At 44.4% G+C, this 16,951-nt stretch overlaps 1 protein-coding gene across 5 annotated transcripts in view; it reads left to right on the forward strand.

The window, feature by feature from the left end:
- Positions 1-16,951, forward strand: part of ARHGEF4 (Rho guanine nucleotide exchange factor 4) — a 663,006-nt gene that overhangs the window by 282,953 nt on the left and 363,102 nt on the right. The gene's annotated exons all lie outside the window — the stretch shown is intronic.

Raw genomic sequence — 16,951 nt, forward strand, 5'->3', positions numbered from 1 at the left:
TTGTTCTTTTCCAACTGGATTTTTTGGCTTTTTCTAACTGGGTATCTCTGACTTTTCTATCGTCTTTTTTCTAAGCGTCTGATCATTTGAAGTTGACGAGCTCTGAGGTTCTGTGATGCCGGAGAGTCTGAATCCCTCCATCCATTTGTTAATTCACGGTGGAGCGTGTGGCAAAATGAAGACACTTTGGAGCCCTACCCACGAAGTGATTTTGGGGCCCCAACAATAGCCTCTGACATTAGTTAATCAAATGGGATATAGTTTGAGTCCCCTGTGCTTACCAGGGCTTCCTGCTTACCTTTGGTAGTGGTAGCCGTGTCCTCATCCATGGCTGATGGTCGGGTGCATCGTTTTATCAAAACAGCAGGCTCAAGTCCCCAGAGCACTTATAAATTAAAACAGTATCCCTTAATCTGACCATAGCAACCCGAAGTAAAATTAGACACTGGCCAATGGCATTATATGTCCTTCTGTATTTTATTGACTGATCCAGAGAGTTTTGAGATATTGTAACCAAGAAAATAGAAATGAGTAACTCTTCAAATACACACCGTTACAAAAAGCAAAAGTACTCTGTATTAAATACCCCTGACATTCAATTCTTTATGCCCTACTACTTTTGCATTTCGTCTTTACTCTAGTTTTCACTCACAGCCTCTTGTCGGTAGGACAGTCAAACAAAACTGTGCAGTTATTGTCATCCATATATAACAATTGATAATCCATGGATAACTATGGTGTGTTAATGAACATAAGAACAACGATTCACACCAGTCTTCTTCTCGCCCTCCCAAATTCAGGTAGTGATCAGCTGGTAAAGTCCAAGCTGGAGGTTTGTCAGTACATCAGCTGAACTGGGACCCTACAAATTTAAACCATCCCCTCTTCGCAGGCCGCACTCTTCTTTACTAAACTTTACGGTAGAGGAGCGTCATTGTTGCAATGAGTCGTACTTATCTTTTTATGAGTCTAGAGCTGTTGTTTTAACAGAGAATTAAGTTTTTGGAAGATTTCCTGGATGGGGTGATTGCCTTTGCTTTTCTACTTTTTCCCTTCTTATGTATATCTCTGTGACTACATCAAGACGAGGAGGAGGTAAATCACTTACTTTTGCCACAGATACGATTTTGTGTGCAGGGCTACACATTTCCTCTTAATAGGAAGGAGCACAGGGCCATATTATCAAGAAAGGGCGATACATTATTGCCGCTTTTATTGGCAGGAAACTGCCGCTAAAGCGGCCATAATGGGCTTGATAATATGCCCTTGTGAATTCCCATAGAAGCCCAAGTTAATACCAGAACCTGGGCTTCTATGGGAATTCACAAGGGCATATTATCAAGCCCATTATTGCGCTTTAGCAGCAGTTTCCTGGCGATAAAAGTGGCAATAATGTATCGCCCTTTCTTGATAATATGGCCCCCAGTTTCTTTAGTGTGATAGATCAGGAGTACACATGTACTCATGGACATGAATCCTGACCATCATTGACATTGGTAGGGATCTAATAGCTAAGAATTACACCGACCTTACCCTCGTATCTCAGGCTGAGAGTATCCGCAGACAATGCTCAACATCTCCACGTCAAACAGAATATTCAATGCTCCTATATCGACATACCTTTGTGAATGATACATGCAATGAGGAACTATTAGGAGTGAGTGCTTCCATTACCCTTCAAAATGGGTATTGTGTCTTTTGGACATCTGTACCTGTCTCATTCAAAAAGTCTGGGGTGACACCTCTATTGGAAAAACCACAGGCTGATCCAAAGGATCTCAGAGAACACTGATTTTAGTCTATTTCTGAATTCCTGTTTCCATTCATATTGCTTGAACAGGCTGTACCAGCAGGCTGAATTGGGGATCCCCTAGATACCCATGGCTGCTGGTGGGTGATTGCAATCTGAGCACAATGATCTTGTTACACCTATTGATGGCATTGAAGAGTGCCAAACATGCAATCCTACTCAATATCTCTTGATGAGTTTGTCATCCAGATATGAACCCTAGGGTGTGTTTGCTTCTTTTTGAAAGGCAGAGCTCAGGTGGTAGCCCTCTCACTTCATATCTTCCCCACTTACTAAAGACTACAGAGCACCCCAGGAGTGAGCTCTGCCACGTCTGCTTTCTGAGAGATCCCTACTTCATCTAGCTAATTTCAGCTAGATTTATTTGGGAGTTCACATTTTCAGCTGTGGTGCCTGCACTCAATTGATCCTCAGAATATTACATGCTAACCAGGAAAAAACAAGCTGGTCTTTGTTGAGTGCCAAAAGGCTGTTACATTAGTAAAACATTGGCCTCCTCCCATTGGTTGAGTGAGAGCTGGCATTGTAGACTATGGTACCTCACCAACACCTATTGATAAAAATAAAAAAGATATGGGTAAGCATGGATTCTGAACTGACCAATGGTCGTCAGATGCCCATTGTGGTTAGAGCAAGTTTTGTTACTCTTCATACACTAAGGGCCAGATGCATCAAAGGGTTTTGCCCATTCTGTGTCTATGGGAAAATGTGTTAGTTCTAGAAATACTTGAGTCCTTTCTGCAGATACCACTAATAATGACATTTGCGCCTTCTCGTAAAGCCACTAATAATGCCAACTTATGTGTTCCACAATATTTTCCGCAACATTTATTATGCCCACAAAATATGGCAAAACATATCCTCTTTGGGCTTAGTTTGAGGGATCACGTTACCCTTGCACTGTATATGCCACACTAGCTGCCATTTAGAGAATGACTAGAGTTCAAGATACGGAGTATGATGCACTCAGCTGTCCACGATAAGACCTGTTGTTCATTCTCATCCATTTAAATCCATGCAGATTGGAAGACCACTCAGTCCTGTTTCACTCAAATGACTATCTGCTCCTAAAATTTAGGAAGATTGAAGTGTCAGAAATTATCTTTTTCCATCCATCCAACACAGATCTGGAATATTCTTGGAATGTATATTAAATGTATGAAAGCTTACTTTGTTGTATGTGCTTTGAAAACCTATTAGTGTCCTTATAGAGCTCTTGGGCAGCTATCAACAGGACACAACGGTCACCATCAATGTGCTCTAGAAATAAACATAGCCATTATGCTGGCCAAAACCTATGGAACATCAAGATCCGCCGAGGCAATGTGTTTTAATGGATTTCCTTCTTTTGAACAGTTGCAAACAAGGGCTGTTAAAGCTTCCTCCGAATACAAAGCATAGGTGACATATTCAAGGCACAGGAAAAAACTAGTCAAGTGCAAAATTTGACCGACTGTCGAAGGGAAGTTTTCAGGGGATGAACATGGCGCTCCAAGCCAGGTTCCTGGCCTTCCTCCATTGGGTTTCATCTTTTAATCCCATAGGGATGAAATGTGGCTAGTGGCCTGTGATCACAATCCCTGGCTCAATTCGACTTCAATTGTTGTAGCAGAACCAAATGAAAGCATAATGTTGTCTTTTCTTCTGTCCCGCTATTTCTGGTATCCTTTCTTTCTGTTTTCTGTCCTAGCAACCTGTCATATACATTGCCGGGGACTGTCCCGGCTTCTTTACATCTTCATTCCTATTGATAATTGCGCTATTGCATTTCAGCTGCTGCAGGCAAGCGTGTTGCTTTAAAGCTCTGCTGGTGTGGGTGAACGCGTCTGCATTTCACATGAGTGCTGCTGTTGCATTTCTGTGGATGCAGCTGCATCTTGTGGGCAAGTTGCATCTCAAGTGGATGAACTATGGCACGCCTTATCCATGCTGTGGTGGCAGAGCACATCTCAGACAAAAGGAGGCTCTTATGACACTGGTTTCTTTTCCCCTCAAAACCTGGGCTGGCAGATGACAAAGGAGCAGAAGTAGATAGTAACCCAGGGTGCATAACTCCAACAACAGTACACAATTGATACACATGCAGTGTGCCACATGTCCTTTCTGGCAAGGAGCCTCCATTCAGCAGAGAGGACCCCAGCTCAATTGATTATCTTTAATGGGGAAAGGTCCATTTTTGATCAGTGAATTCAGGGGCAGCTCCTCCACTAATGCGGAGGAGTGTTGCCCCACCACCTTTCAGCATGTTAAGAAAGGAAAACAAAAATGATAATAATGTGATGTTCTCACCATTTTATGTTTCCTTGCAGAGGCAGTTTTGTGGGGTGGGACTAGGCTGGGCAGCATGAGGGGAGGAGTGGTGGCACCCTCTTAAATGCACATGAATGTTTGACCGGCTCTCTCAAGCCAGCTAAACATTAATGCGCAGTTTGCATGATCTCCACCCAGGCTGCATTACAGCCCATGTAGAGAACATGCCCAGGCTCCCATTCCCCATCTGAGCGCCGAACCACGGCGCTCAGACCAATCACAACTCTGCATTGCAGCGTATGATTGACTTAGTGAGCCTTGGTACTTCCTGTTCCAACAGAAGCCTGGAAGAGGACAGAATAGAGGTGGTGGCTGGCCAGCCGGTCGGCCAGACGGCAGGTAAGTTATCTTTTTAATTTTATTGTTTAGCCCCCCTCTGACCCCCCCGCCCGCTCCACTACTGCATCCCAGGAGCAGCAGCGACAGGTTACTTTTCCAGTATTGATGGCAAACTATGGGAAAATGGGAGGCAAGGAAAGAACATAACACCACCATAAAGTCACCCTCGTGAGACAGAGTGGAGTGTTGCTCTCACAGGAGGTAGGCGCAGTCAAATCCAGATTGGCCTACCCATAGACTTCCATATATACTTATGATGGATAGACACGGACCGTCTCTGAGCAGACAAAAAAGCAAACCCATGACAATCAAACAAACTCATAGTAGAGAAGAATAGGCACAATTCAACCGATCCCTGAGAACAGCAGAAGTAAACCAAAAAGACAATCTATGCTGCAATGCCTAACCTTTAGGGTTAAAAAGAGAGGAAATATGTACACAAGGTCAAGTTCCAGAGCATGACTCAGTTGAGAACAGTTATAGACCCATGCCTTAATTTATCTAAGTTTCGATTCCCTTGCCAAATAAGACACATTTTAGTGAGGAACCAAGAATTACTTCAATACTTAAGGGGCAGGCATAGTACGGAGGAGCATTATTTATTTACAGCAGCAAATCAAGTTTGTAACAATAAAAATAAATCTGGCACTCCGTCTGAGCTACTTTCAGGGGTGGATGGTGGGGTATCTCTCAACCCATCCTACCCCTAAAGCAGCCTCCTGCACTTTTCCCACCTTGGTTTTCCCTAAGTCCTCTATGGCCAATTTCAGTCATGAGGGCAAGCCTCCAAAGTGTGCAGAAAAGTGTCCACAATTACACAAACGGGTTCTTCTTGGCCCCTGTCCTCTCTGGCAGGATGTAGTGAACATACATGTCTCACATTCGGCATCTACTGAATCAAACAACAATGTAATGAAAGGAATGCTTTAATCAAATCCTGTCACCGGCCTGGAAGTTCAAACTGGACTGTTCCTATTGGAGCTGGACCAAGACTGATTTGAGTATGAGAGCATTTGAGTGATCTCTGTCTGGAGTGGCATACAGCCTGATTCATGAAAGACCCGTTTTGCGAGTCTCTAATAGCGATTCATAAGGAATCGCTATTACAGGCTCGCAAAACGGGATTCATGTAGGAATATCCCAAAAAAATGCGATTCCTAATTATTCCTTATTTGCGATTAGCAAATTGCTAATCGCAAATAAGGAATAACTCTGCGTTCATTCCTATGGGCCAAGAGGCCCATAGGAATGAATGGGGAGTATTCCTTATTTGCGATTAGCAATTTGCTAATCGCAAATAAGATAGCGATTTAAAGGGTGCCAGGGGTGTCCAGAGGACATCCTGTAGCACCCCTTAAATGCTAATTTAAATAGGGGCTGCGCACACACATGTCCAAAGGACATCTGTGTGTGCAACATGCAACTCAGAAAAATGCTTTTAAAAGCATTTTTCTGAGTTTTCGCTATTTACCACGAGGTTTGACCTCGCGGTAAATAGCGGCTCGAAATTGCGAATTCGCAATTTGAAAATGGATGATGAATTGCATTTAAGGAATCTCAAATAGAGATTCCTTAAATGTAATTCCTCGCAAATTTGCGAATTCGCTATTACCGATTTTTGCATTTGGGATGATGAATCCCAAATGCAAAAATCGCACTCGCAAAGGGCCAGATTCTCAGAATCTGGCCCTTTGCGAGCGCTATTACCTTTGATGAATCAGGCTGATAGTGAATGAAAGACAAAGGATAAGAATGCGACCAGAGAGAACGCCAGTGACTGAGATGAATTTAAGCATTGCTTTCATCACTGTGTTGTTTGTTACAGTGTAACGGTTGTAATCCTAGACGTGGGTACCGTAGTCACTGTTCCACAGGTTTAAATTATGAAGAAGCATAAGTAAGCTGAATTTGACCACGGGGCAGTTTGTATTCCTGTCTGGAGGTGACCTGGCTGGACCTTTCCTACCGGCATAGGACCAAGGCTGAAGTGCACATGGCTGGTTCATGCCTGGAGTGGCCTAGTAGTACATGGACAGTAATGAAGGCTGATTCATCACAAGTTGCTGAGATTAATCCAAGCATTCATTTCATCATTGTGTTGTTTGTTGCTGCCACAAAAGTCATAACATGCAAACATTTCACAAGGTTTTCTTGTATGACTTATAAAATATTTTCAGATTAGCCAAGGCCAAGCACATATATGCACTGCTTTCAAGGTTGTGTTCTGCACTCTGCTGAACTAAAAGCAGATCAGCAGTATCCTATTTGCATGTGCCAGTATAGTAGTACTTGTACCAGCTGGGTGAGGAGCCATGATATCTGCCAAACCTAAAACTGGGCAGCAAGAACGACCTCATGCCATCCCCAGAGGTATGTATGATCCCTACTGCACAGGTCAGTTATCATACGCAATACGAGTATCGACAAAGATTCCTTTCCAGTGATACATGGACCAGCTCCAAAGCACTTTTGAACCTCACTATGATGCACCCACCAGCTCTCCCACGCCACCTGCTCCATAAAAGGCCTTGAAGATGACCACCTCATACTGCAAGCTACATGTTGACAGGAAATGCACCAAGAAGTTATCTTGCTTGTTAGCATCAATTGGCCTTCTCCTGTCAGGCTCAGCCTCATCTAACCACTCCCATCTGTTTCAGTCGTTCTTTATCCTGAAACTATGAGTACAAATCTTGAGCCCTGGCTATCGTCGCAAGCAAAGCTATGTCAGCTATGTGACGGGATTGTGGGCCGCTGACCTCCACCTACCCCTCAGTGTTCCAAGAAAGAAACTAGTGACCCATTAGCAAATATGTATTCCGACTGTTCCTTTTTTCCAGAACAGCTGTAACATCTTAACATCTATCAATGGCCTCTAAAGACTTTCCTAGTTTTGGGCTCTACGCTTGCAGTGATGCGTTTCGGGAGGACTTCACCCCAAGACTCCAGAGATCTTTCCAGAATGGTGTGGCTTTCCACAACTTCTAGGCGAAACCCCCAACATCCCTACATCTTGGGATGAGACAAAGCATCAACAACTTTATTGAGTACCCAACGGACATCCTTGACCCCAAACAATCTGTTGCTTTGCAGAAGGATGCGAACAAGTCTTTTCAAGAGCCTAAGGATACATTTGAATTGTGTGTACTGATGATGTTTTGACTGCACCACAAACATGATATCTGATAAGAAACCACTGAGAAAACCTGAAGCTGACCCATCCCTAAATGAAGTGGAACTAAGATGGGAAACATGTCAAGCAAATATTATCCCTAACAGGGTCATAGAAAATGACTTGTGTGGTGATGAAGGTCCACACCACTCCTTACCCAGGATAGCTCCACTTCCTTTGGCACCAGCTGCATCGGAGAAGGGACCTAATTCAGCACTTAACACCATGGCTGTAAATTATATAAAACGAGCATTGTCATAGCCAATCAGTCTCAGCAATGGGAGTGCCTAATTAGCGCTGTGCAAGAAGCACTTTATTATTGGCACTACTTAAGATTGGTTGTCCTGTAAAAAAAATTCCCTGCATAAAGCGCTACGCAGTTGGTGTCACTTCATATATGAAAAGTGCCTTTACATTCCAACAATATGTTTAAACATTGACTACTATAATGCCTACTTTGAAGTGAATAGCTACAAAGCCCAGGACTGAAGCATGGCAGCTTTGTTGAAGTATAGTCAAAAAGTGGACATTTAAGTGAGTTATATAGGAAAAGGATTTGATAAACCCACTCTTTCAGGGTACCGTGTGAGAAAAATAAAGAGAATATTTTTTCCAAAAACCCAAACAAGGAGGAAAATTTGTCAGCACTACGCAAAAGAAGCAATTTGAAGCCCAAAATAAAAAATGTAGGGGCATATTACCAACAACTAGCAATATTTATCGCTAAATAGGCTTACCGACAATTTTTCTATTGCTGCGCATCGCCGGATTTTATTGCTGAGATAATGTGCTATTTACAACGTTTATCTCAAAAGTGAGAAAATTCCCGGCGATAGCGGCGAAATCCGTGAATATCGCTGAGAATACAGCGCTATTCACGCATTATCGTTAACAGGGTCTTAAGCCATTATATCCACCACCCATTGGATATAATGGCTAAGAACTGGTCTGAGCAGGCGTTAGTTTTTGGAGATATTTAAGCTTAGTGCGAATATTTCCATCGCTACGCCTGCCTCGCTAATAGGCAATAGCGATGTTAGTGACTGTTTTCAGTCGCTAACAGTTTGGGTACGCCCACTTTGCGTGTCATTGGCGATAAATATCGCTGACATGCAAAGCGGGCCCCAAACCGCTCGCTATCGCCTCAAAGCTGTCGCTAACATCAGTTAGTGACAGCTTGCTAATAGGACGATGTAATTATCGCCGCTTAGCAGCCGAAAACGGCTGCTAAAGCGGCGATAATGTCATTTCGCCAGGCTTGGTATTATGCCCCATAATCTTTAGAATATAAATAAGGATGGTTCAATCGGATAATATGGCCATAAGATGAGGACTCCAAACACGGCTGGTTGTAAGTTGCAGAGACCCATACGAGAAGAGTGGCTTGAAGCTGACTTAAAAGGATAGAGCTGCAGTTTCCAAAAATGCCGTCCACTATAGGTGTGGCAGGGTATACTCAGACATGAGTCCCTTTCTCACTGCTCCATCAGGATTCAAGCAAGCCGGGCCGAAGAGGCTGAAATGCCAGAAACCGGTCCCCGGTAGCTTGGCTCCTTTCTGGTAAAGAATTGGCTTGGTAGTTTAGTCTGCCCTGTTCCCATGATGCACTGGGCCAGGGACAGACTGATTTGCATATAGCCAGGTTCTGAGCTGGGATGGGGCAGTGAGATAAATAACGGTGATGGATCAAGCCCTGATCTTTGGACTGGGTAAGAGTGGTCTGCTCAATTCAGACACTCTGTTCATCACCACCCCCTTTTGTAAATCGATTTTGGCCACTATAGGTGTGGCAGGGTATACTCAGACATGAGTCCCTTTCTCACTGCTCCATCAGGATTCAAGCAAGCCGGGCCGAAGAGGCTGAAATGCCAGAAACCGGTCCCCGGTAGCTTGGCTCCTTTCTGGTAAAGAATTGGCTTGGTAGTTTAGTCTGCCCTGTTCCCATGATGCACTGGGCCAGGGACAGACTGATTTGCATATAGCCAGGTTCTGAGCTGGGATGGGGCAGTGAGATAAATAACGGTGATGGATCAAGCCCTGATCTTTGGACTGGGTAAGAGTGGTCTGCTCAATTCAGACACTCTGTTCATCACCACCCCCTTTTGTAAATCGATTTTGGCCACTATAGGTGTGGCAGGGTATACTCAGACATGAGTCCCTTTCTCACTGCTCCATCAGGATTCAAGCAAGCCGGGCCGAAGAGGCTGAAATGCCAGAAACCGGTCCCCGGTAGCTTGGCTCCTTTCTGGTAAAGAATTGGCTTGGTAGTTTAGTCTGCCCTGTTCCCATGATGCACTGGGCCAGGGACAGACTGATTTGCATATAGCCAGGTTCTGAGCTGGGATGGGGCAGTGAGATAAATAACGGTGATGGATCAAGCCCTGATCTTTGGACTGGGTAAGAGTGGTCTGCTCAATTCAGACACTCTGTTCATCACCACCCCCTTTTGTAAATCGATTTTGGCCACTATAGGTGTGGCAGGGTATACTCAGACATGAGTCCCTTTCTCACTGCTCCATCAGGATTCAAGCAAGCCGGGCCGAAGAGGCTGAAATGCCAGAAACCGGTCCCCGGTAGCTTGGCTCCTTTCTGGTAAAGAATTGGCTTGGTAGTTTAGTCTGCCCTGTTCCCATGATGCACTGGGCCAGGGACAGACTGATTTGCATATAGCCAGGTTCTGAGCTGGGATGGGGCAGTGAGATAAATAACGGTGATGGATCAAGCCCTGATCTTTGGACTGGGTAAGAGTGGTCTGCTCAATTCAGACACTCTGTTCATCACCACCCCCTTTTGTAAATCGATTTTGGCCACTATAGGTGTGGCAGGGTATACTCAGACATGAGTCCCTTTCTCACTGCTCCATCAGGATTCAAGCAAGCCGGGCCGAAGAGGCTGAAATGCCAGAAACCGGTCCCCGGTAGCTTGGCTCCTTTCTGGTAAAGAATTGGCTTGGTAGTTTAGTCTGCCCTGTTCCCATGATGCACTGGGCCAGGGACAGACTGATTTGCATATAGCCAGGTTCTGAGCTGGGATGGGGCAGTGAGATAAATAACGGTGATGGATCAAGCCCTGATCTTTGGACTGGGTAAGAGTGGTCTGCTCAATTCAGACACTCTGTTCATCACCACCCCCTTTTGTAAATCGATTTTGGCCACTATAGGTGTGGCAGGGTATACTCAGACATGAGTCCCTTTCTCACTGCTCCATCAGGATTCAAGCAAGCCGGGCCGAAGAGGCTGAAATGCCAGAAACCGGTCCCCGGTAGCTTGGCTCCTTTCTGGTAAAGAATTGGCTTGGTAGTTTAGTCTGCCCTGTTCCCATGATGCACTGGGCCAGGGACAGACTGATTTGCATATAGCCAGGTTCTGAGCTGGGATGGGGCAGTGAGATAAATAACGGTGATGGATCAAGCCCTGATCTTTGGACTGGGTAAGAGTGGTCTGCTCAATTCAGACACTCTGTTCATCACCACCCCCTTTTGTAAATCGATTTTGGCCACTATAGGTGTGGCAGGGTATACTCAGACATGAGTCCCTTTCTCACTGCTCCATCAGGATTCAAGCAAGCCGGGCCGAAGAGGCTGAAATGCCAGAAACCGGTCCCCGGTAGCTTGGCTCCTTTCTGGTAAAGAATTGGCTTGGTAGTTTAGTCTGCCCTGGTCCCATGATGCACTGGGCCAGGGACAGACTGATTTGCATATAGCCAGGTTCTGAGCTGGGATGGGGCAGTGAGATAAATAACGGTGATGGATCAAGCCCTGATCTTTGGACTGGGTAAGAGTGGTCTGCTCAATTCAGACACTCTGTTCATCACCACCCCCTTTTGTAAATCGATTTTGGCCACTATAGGTGTGGCAGGGTATACTCAGACATGAGTCCCTTTCTCACTGCTCCATCAGGATTCAAGCAAGCCGGGCCGAAGAGGCTGAAATGCCAGAAACCGGTCCCCGGTAGCTTGGCTCCTTTCTGGTAAAGAATTGGCTTGGTAGTTTAGTCTGCCCTGTTCCCATGATGCACTGGGCCAGGGACAGACTGATTTGCATATAGCCAGGTTCTGAGCTGGGATGGGGCAGTGAGATAAATAACGGTGATGGATCAAGCCCTGATCTTTGGACTGGGTAAGAGTGGTCTGCTCAATTCAGACACTCTGTTCATCACCACCCCCTTTTGTAAATCGATTTTGGCCACTATAGGTGTGGCAGGGTATACTCAGACATGAGTCCCTTTCTCACTGCTCCATCAGGATTCAAGCAAGCCGGGCCGAAGAGGCTGAAATGCCAGAAACCGGTCCCCGGTAGCTTGGCTCCTTTCTGGTAAAGAATTGGCTTGGTAGTTTAGTCTGCCCTGTTCCCATGATGCACTGGGCCAGGGACAGACTGATTTGCATATAGCCAGGTTCTGAGCTGGGATGGGGCAGTGAGATAAATAACGGTGATGGATCAAGCCCTGATCTTTGGACTGGGTAAGAGTGGTCTGCTCAATTCAGACACTCTGTTCATCACCACCCCCTTTTGTAAATCGATTTTGGCCACTATAGGTGTGGCAGGGTATACTCAGACATGAGTCCCTTTCTCACTGCTCCATCAGGATTCAAGCAAGCCGGGCCGAAGAGGCTGAAATGCCAGAAACCGGTCCCCGGTAGCTTGGCTCCTTTCTGGTAAAGAATTGGCTTGGTAGTTTAGTCTGCCCTGTTCCCATGATGCACTGGGCCAGGGACAGACTGATTTGCATATAGCCAGGTTCTGAGCTGGGATGGGGCAGTGAGATAAATAACGGTGATGGATCAAGCCCTGATCTTTGGACTGGGTAAGAGTGGTCTGCTCAATTCAGACACTCTGTTCATCACCACCCCCTTTTGTAAGTCCACTTCCCCACAGCACTGCGAGAGACCTTTACTCATCTGCCCTTAAAGGATCTTGCACTGTAGCACGTGTAGGTTAGAGGCTAGTGCAAGAATGAGTGTAGTGCTGAGCGCCTCAAGAGTATTGCACTCTAGCACCTGGGCATTAGTGTCTAGTGCAAGAATGAGTGTTGCGGCGAGCCCCCTTTAAGGATTTTGCACTCTAGCACCCTTTGGTGAGTGTCTGGTCCATGAATGTGTGTCATTATGAGCGCCTTTTAAGAATGAGTGTTGCGGTGAGTGCCCTTTAAAGATCTTGCACTCTAGCACCTGTGGGTAAGTGTTTTATGCAAGAGTGAGCAGTGCATTGAGTGACTTTAACGATCTTACATTTTAACTACGATGGATGAGAGTATAGTGCAAAACTGAGTGTGTGGGTATCGTGGCGGAGTGTAGCAGTCCCCTGTTGGCACACCGCTCCAACACTGGCAACAGCACTGGCCGATTCTTGCTTGTTCTCCTGCTGGGTCGATTGCCATCCCTGTGCTGGGATTCGGATGCCACTGCCCTGTGCACATGTCCCAGTCACATCTTACATTTAACTTCCTCTGCCAGCAGCCAAATCCAAGGTTTGTTTTTTTGTCAGTGACGGAAATCCTTTGAACACTAAGTAATAACCTTCAGCTTTACTCTGAAGTCTAAATATATTTATATCCAAATTCTCTAGCCACATTTTTAGCATGTCTACCCACTCCCATTGCTATTCGACCACCTGAGTGTAGCAAGGGAGGACGGGTACCATGCTAATCTCATAGTCAAGAGATGTGGGCTAATGCAGGGTCGAACCGGCCTTTATGGCAAGCAGGCACTGCACAAAGGCTGGTCTCTCAGGCCAGTGTGTGGGCCCTTTTTTTGGCTGTTAGTTTATGGTCTGCTGGGCTGGTTTTTAATATTGATTTCCCTGATATTAAAAGAAACATTTCCTGCAGCAAGCTCAAATCCATGCAGCGTTTCATACATTGCAAAACACTTGTACAGCGGATCTGTCAAAGTTCAAAACTGCTCCAATTTGTAAACATGGGCCACTTTTTAAGCTCTCTAATTCACTCATGAGAGCCACTTCTATTTTGGTGCCAAAGACCATTTTCTGTCCCATTCCTACCCTGGGCTGATGGCATGCGTTTGGAGTGAAGATGGTCATTAGAGGCCCATCTTGCTCTGGGTCTTCATGGACAGTAACTGCAGTACTGGGGTTTAAAGCAACAAATTAGTGGTATCAGGGTTGTTAGTATAATTATGGTAGCAAACCAAGACTACAACTCCCAGAATGCAATTGATTACCACGATAAAATCAGCACTCGAAAGTGTTCATGATGACTTTGACTGCGGTGGCCACCCTAGTTGGCCATTTGCAGTGTTTTATGAGCTCACTTCTCAAAAAAGAAATGTATAGACCCTACAGGAGGACCACTCCATACAACAAAATCCTCCAGGGATGGTTAAAGGCATGATTAAAGGAACATCACATACTTCCGTTGTGTGATCTTATTGATTATATTTACAAACAGCTGTATATATATATATATATATATATATATATATATATATATATATATATATTACCTACTGGCGGTCGCCAGTAGGTAGTTATAGTTAGGATTTTTTTCAATGTTAAATCTCAAAATTCTATTTGGAATAACTTTGGCGCCGGTTGACGAATCTGCCTGAAAATTTCCTCAAAATGGCCTCGTCGAGCTCCGGTCCTTCCCTGAAAGTTTGGGGGGGGATGCGTCAAGCGGGGGCCAAGATAAAAGGAGGTTCCCAAAACGCGTTTTCCCCATGTTAATTTCCATAGGGCGGTCGACCTCACTTTTAGCCCGAACGGCTGAATGGATTTCCACCAAACTTGGCAAAATTGTAGGGACTGGTAGCCCGATGTGCCTTTGCTATGTCTCAAGATATGTGTTCCAGTGGATTTTGAGTAATTTAGGTTCAAAAAAATATATATGGCAGCGCCCCGGTACGTGCTCCGGGGAGCGCTCCGGGCGCGCCACGCGACTTGCGCACAGAAAGCTGATTGGCTCTCGGGTGTCTGTAAACATTCGAAACAGTGTGGAGCAGCCGCCATCTTGTGTCTCGGTAGGATAGAGACACAAGAGGTGGAAAAAAAAAGGGGGAAATGACCATAAGGTGGCAGGGATAGACCCCCCTGACCCCCTAGGTTTGATGTGGGGGCCATAATTGGTTTCTATTTTTTAATATGTGTTTCAAGTGTTACATTACAGTGAAAGGAAGTCTGTCACTATGTCACAAGGATGGTGTCATGAGTGATGTCATGAGTGATGTCACTGACCATGTCATGAGTGATGTAATATGTGACGTCATCAGCAGTGCATTGTACGCGCAAGTTATAGTGAGTCCAACTAACTATAACGTGGGAATTTCATTGGTTTTATGTCAGTAAAATTTCCAGCTAACTATAACTGGTGTGAAACCTATGTTTTTTTCAGTGAATTTATTAGGTTTTTTAAATGCAAATTCCTAACTATAACTGGTGTGAAACCTATGGTTTTTTCAGTGATTATATATATATATATATATATATATATATATATATATATATATATATATATATATATATATATATATATATCCAGCTCAAGTCCCTGCAAGAACTGGTGGAAACCGTGAGCTGTATATATATATATATATATATATATATATATATATTTTGGTTTTTTTATTATTATTATTATTATTTTTTTTTAAGATGGTTGTGTGATTTCGCCAGCGGGCCACACTCGCATGATAGCTATTATGGTGGCTTGAATCTTTATTTTGCTGTAGGGTGAAGCCAGGCTCGGGTCACTTTTATAGCTTGTTGGCCAGCTTTTGTCTCGTTTCAAATACAACCATGATTACACGAATAGTTGAATTTTCACAATAAAGCAGACTGTACTTTTGAATACTCACCACTAGATGGCAATGTCTATGTATTATATAGATTGCTCATCATGCTGCATGCAAAACACAGCGAACGAGGAGCGAGGACGCCGTGAAAGCTTGAGGTTTCTGTACACAATTCATATGCACTTGATGAGAAAACCCCATGTCGGTGTGTACGGTAACAAAATAAATCTACACGCAGGTTTCTTGACACAGATTGAGGAAATAGAAACTCCATCCTACATGAATGACGCTAGGCATAGATCTATACACACACACCCTCGCACAACGAGGGTTCCTGAAAACATGCAGCTCAGTTATGAATCAATAGGGCGAGTCCTGCATCCACGGAAAGTGCTTCCAGATGCACGCACGGGCACCCATCTAAACAAGCATTTGCAATGCATTAGGTCTCGCATTTGTAGGAGTTGGAGCGATTGCCGTTGTAAATGACAATGTCTTTTACCTATGTGTTTTGGTTTGGAGTTTGGGGGGAGGAGGAGGGATGCTGTGTGTAGTGGAATTATGTGGTTGTGTCGGAAATGTTAGTTGATTATTTTGTGGTGTGGAGTGTATTTATGTAGCGGAATAATGTGGCATGGCGAATAGATAAGGGTGAGAGCTGCATAGAATAGATAGAAAGGACGATAGAGATGGATATGTAGTTTCTGCATGAAGTGGTGAATGACCTAGGAATTGGACTGATTGTGAACAGGTTCAGGGCTGTTTGTCCCAAAGTGCAGTGATATAGGACACGTTTTTACAGCTGAGCTTGCAATAAACTACAGCTACAAAAGTAACACCTGTAATGTATCCCAGTTTTATCTGAGGGCATAGTGAATGTAATTAATGTTATCAGGTGTCCCAGGATCATTTTCTAATGGCCTATTAGGAAAGCGTAACTTCACTGCCAGTTAGATTTACATTAGAAACACATTGGATCTATTGTCTACTTCATACTTAAACCTTGCTTCTGGCTGGATAAAAACCGCAACGTCAGACTCATGACTTCCTTTGTTGCATTAAGTAGAAAGATTGCCAAATATTATCAGATCCAAAGTGGTAAAAGATCATCCTCTTAGTCAAGAGACTTTAAATCTGCACACCAAAACCAGATTTCGTTGTGCAATTGCTACTGTTAACAATAATAGCAATATTGCTTCGTGATGAAAAGAGACCCGATCCTAATATGTTCAAAATAAAAACGTCTTGCAGTCATGTACCTGAACAAAATACGATACGGACTTGGTAGTAGTGGGATTCAAAACCATGCCTCTGGAAAGACGAGCTTTAACACTGCAGCTTAGACCACAGCCATGATGCCTCCTGTTTAACAAATCTGTGATACCAAAATACAGACTACAAAACAGAGGCGCTTATGTGCCTGGCATTGGATGACGTTGAAACGGGGCCAGCAAATATGCGTTTTACATTGGTGTCTTCCTCTTTTTTTCTGCAGCAGCACTTCCAAAAGTGACCAATTTAAGGCAACCTTCCACAATGTATTTTCTGTACGTGATTCAGGATGCAAATTG

Source organism: Lissotriton vulgaris, chromosome 11 (assembly GCF_964263255.1).
Source record: "Lissotriton vulgaris chromosome 11, aLisVul1.2, whole genome shotgun sequence".
Lineage (NCBI taxonomy): Eukaryota > Metazoa > Chordata > Amphibia > Caudata > Salamandridae > Lissotriton > Lissotriton vulgaris.